Below are 4,327 nucleotides of genomic sequence, written 5' to 3' on the forward strand. Positions count from 1 at the left end.
TTTCTTCGATTTCTGAAAAAGATGATTTAGAAATGTACACAAATTTTGTTAGATAATATTTCATACACAATATACAGCATATGGGTTGTTGCGTCTAGCCAAATGTGGAAAATAATTATCACAGTCTCCCTTGCATAACAAAAGAACTGTATCCAAAGCTCATTGTGAAATGTGAAATCAATAATTTTTATGCTACTCCATTTCCTTATCCGCTTTCCACCGTTCTCCAACCAGGGCTAAAATAATGTCCGATTTTAAAAGATAAATTCTGTTTCAAGGACACATGTAAAAAGTACTTAGTATAAGTGTACGAATCATACATGAGCCGCGGTTCAGACCATAGCAGAGCAGCGCTGGGCCGCCAAAGCTTCCCCGTGCGCGCCTGCAGCTAGAGTCGAGCTCAAAGACCTTATAATATATTACTAGACCAAAAGCTGCGTGCGCGTTCAGCACAAAACAAATGAGATTAGGCTCCGCCTACCGCGATCATTTGAAGACAAAAATAAGCCCTCATTGACATTCATGAGCATGAAGATATTCATAATCCGGCCTTTTCATTGGCTAAGAGCGTCATTAATACGCGATTTCCCCGATTCTTTGTCATCGATACTAGTGGTATCGTGTTACAGAATTAATTATTCATTTGACCTCATTACGTCATCTAATTTATTCATTCTGAAACTTTTCTTTCCACACACAAAATGGACCTACGAACACTCCGGTGAGTACGTATTAATTGATATAACCACATGAATTCAGTGGACTATTTACACATTTCACACTGTATTTTGTGATCTTAGGTTATTTGTTTAACAAATTAGAGAGTTTGCTATTAATCTTCTGTTAAAAGAAAGCAGAATTTGGTCTTTGAAATTGAAGTTAGATTGTCATCGTCGCCCAGTGCAGCCTGTATGTTGCTTGCAGTGTTGTGGTTATGCCGTTATGCCGCTGTGTTAACCACATGTATTTTGTACGGGCTCCTAGCCGGCTGGGAATCGAGAGATAATCGGGCTGGTTTGGTTCACCTCCAACAATAAGGACCAACCCACGATTGATTAAAACAAGAAGAATGAGGCTTCTTTTTGTACACTGTAACGTTAGATCTAGAGGGAGATCTGCATCTATCTTCAGTAGATCGAGACTCAGTCAGGAATAAACTGTGAAGCGGAGTATGGATGAAGATACGCCTGTCATTATGTCAATCCTCACTTTGTTTCAGATATCAAATTTATTTTGCATAACTTCAGGCTTCTGCATTTAGCCCCCACCCATTTTAACTCTATTGTTATTTATAAATATAGTTAGACTCGGTCTTAGAAATAACATGCTGCTCTGCATGTTTGTCTTATTATCAATAGATCTGGGGCCTAGATCTTCTTAATCCTAGGCCCTACTTACTTTATACTTAGATCTAACGTTAGGCTACTTTTATTACTTTTATTTATTCATCGATGCTATCAAGACAAGAGCTAGGCCTACCTAATTCAAATCTAGTCTAACTTATACTTTCCCAACCCTCGGCCTCGACACTTACTCCCAGGGCTTATGATCTAGGTCTGTAATTTAGGCCTAGATCTAGGTCTGGGCCTAAACGACTCCATTTACATGTACGAGTATGACTGTCAGTGGACCAAGGACTAGATCTAGATCTATAATGGCAATGAAGTCTTAGCCAGGAATAAAAGTCAGAGTCAGACATCAAAAATTTCTTAACCGATATAGGGTCTAGATCTCGGTTTAGAACCGAAGCTTTACTTTCTAGGTCTAGATAGATCGAGAGTCCATCGTTAGTCTAGATCTAGACCTAATTTAGATAGGACCTACATGAATGCTGTCGCACAGCACTGAGTCTTGTTGGACTAGATCTGGACTAAATAGATCTAGACCTAGTGCATGAGATTATGAAATTATGTTAAAATCAAATGAAATAAGATTCGGAAATAAAAAGATCCAGATTTTTTTTTTAATTTTTTTTTTTTTTGGGGGGGGGGGCAGACATGTGAAAAATTTTAGAGAAACCTAAAATTCAGAAAGCGAGGGCCAGAAGCGACCAATACTACCTAGGGCCGTTTTGTGCATTTTCTAAAGTAAAATTGAAGGATGTCATGCAATTCTCTTTTTGATGAAGGTTTCACATTTCAGCTCTTACCCAAACCCCTCCCCCTATACATACGGCCATGAAAAAGATCACTTCTTATTATTGTTCTCTTTTCTTTCACAAACAGGTTGAGTTTGAAGAACAAGAAAAACAGTAGAGGTCTACCTATATGGTTCAAGATGATGATCATAAGTGCATGCATCATTTTGCCGATTCTCATCCAGGTATAAAACTTAAACTAACCCATACAAAATTACAGATACATTACATGCATTGAATGTTAACCATGTTTACATTAAATAAAAATTATCCGAGCCACAAAGAGGTAGGATCTGTAATGAATATAGACACTTCTTAAATATACAGGCTCTCGAGTCTAAAATAGAACCAATGCCAAAAGTTATGTACCTTGGGCAAATTTATAAAATACCGGTAAGGTCATGTCCTTGATCTACTAGTAATTAAATGGCCTTTTTATTTCCTATTTGTTTTAAACAAAGCAATATCTATTTTCCATATTTTACAAAAATGTATTTTATTCATTCTTTAGTGTGATATTCATATTTCATATTTGTAGATTTACGATTTTTTCTAAATCTTGTTATTTTACATTTTGTCCAATAGGATGATGCAGTTTTACAATTTCCATGGAGGTGATTGATGATGATAAATAATTGGTGAAGTAGGCCTAATAGAACAGCGACTAGACCACAAAGAGAAATACAACCTACAGCAGTTATATGAGTGAGTTAATTAGTGAATATTGTTAATAATGGAGGTTGTTCACATTTTTTCGGCAACAAATAGACCTGCCTTTGAAAAACCCATTTCAATTTTGTTTTTAGATTATAGTTAGTGTCGTTTTTAATCACAGATCAAAATATTCTGTGCAACAAAACATATCAACTTTAATTCTGACTATTTATATAATTTACATATGTTGATTCATATATTCATATTTATGAGAAATCTCTGACATTTTTTCATAGAGTACATGTAGTTATAACGGAGAGTGGTATGTAAACTGCATAGAACAGGTTTAAGTGATATGCTTTATAGAAGTACAAGTTTATAATAAGTAGAAGTAAGATTTCCTGTTATGTGTTGAAGAAACATATATATGTATAGTCTCACTTGTTTTATAATTCACGACAATTTTAATTTAAATTCATTGATTTTCTTTCTCTATTTTTTCAATCTGCAGGACTGGTGTAACAGATGTTTTCATTCAAGAAATCCAACAAATCAAGAGTCTGACTTAGGAACCACTTGATGAAGATGGAAAAGGTTTTTTTTTTCCAAGTCCAATTTAAAAAAAAAAAAAAATTCTTGTTGATTTTCATTAAAACTGGTTGCAAAAGGAGAAGCTATAAACATACAAATAGGAGCGGCGGAGTGAAGTTGAAAGTGGGGGGGGGGGGGGGGGGGGCATAGGGAAAATGCTGTATTACGTGAAATTTTTAAGAAGTTGCAAATTTTTGACATTTTTAAAAAGAAAATCTAAAATATTCATAATGATATATTTCACCTTTTTCTTTCCTTTTCTCTTTTTTTTTCTTGGTCGTGATTTTTTTATTTTTTTATTTATTTATTTTTTTTTTTTTTTTGGGGGGGGCAAGAGTCCTTCAAGCCCCCCCCCCCTCCATCCGTACAAACCTGCTTATATACCCCCACTCATGAATTATTAAACTTAATGCACAAAGGATTTCCTTCATAAGTATATTATCGAAATGAGAATATTGTTTTCTTGTTTCAAAGGGCAATCGTCATGGTGTCCATAAAACGGGTCCTTCTCAGGTGAAAGGGGCACAGAACAAGTTCTTTAGGAGCACTTTTCTTGGGTAAAAAGGGGCAGTGATTCGAGAAAGGGCACTTACAAGAAGGCGAGGGGGCACTCTCTAACACATGAAACGGGCTCTCAGATGAAAGGGCACAGAACACGTTCCAGGGGGGGGGGGCATTTTGGGGTTAAAAAATTGCATACAAGGAAGAGCACTTGGTAACACCTAAAACAGGTTCTCGTCAGGTGAAAGGGACACAGTACACGTTCGTGAGGGGGCATTTTTCTTGCATAAAAAGGCACTTTTCAGTACTTAAAGAAGTAGGGGGAACTGTGCCCCCCCCCCCTCCCCAGGATCGCTGCCCCAGCATACAAAAAAATATTCTTTTGGTTCAAAGTATTAACATATATGCTTAAGAAAAAGGTAAAGCTTAATCCTCTGATAATGT

At 36.3% G+C, this 4,327-nt stretch overlaps 1 long non-coding RNA gene across 2 annotated transcripts; it reads left to right on the plus strand.

The window, feature by feature from the left end:
* The first annotated feature begins 476 nt into the window (after positions 1-476).
* On the plus strand, positions 477-3,348 carry LOC135154390 (uncharacterized). 2 transcript variants are annotated; one of them, XR_010293791.1, is made up of 4 exons: positions 477-725; positions 2,226-2,322; positions 2,723-2,842; positions 3,303-3,348. It is a non-coding gene; the product is annotated as an uncharacterized LOC135154390 (long non-coding RNA). The 2 variants fall into 2 exon arrangements; XR_010293790.1 differs by having other exon boundaries at positions 477-721.
* Positions 3,349-4,327: the final 979 nt, after the last annotated feature.

The sequence above is a fragment of the Lytechinus pictus genome, chromosome 6, assembly GCF_037042905.1.
Source record: "Lytechinus pictus isolate F3 Inbred chromosome 6, Lp3.0, whole genome shotgun sequence".
In the NCBI taxonomy this organism is placed as follows: domain Eukaryota; kingdom Metazoa; phylum Echinodermata; class Echinoidea; order Temnopleuroida; family Toxopneustidae; genus Lytechinus; species Lytechinus pictus.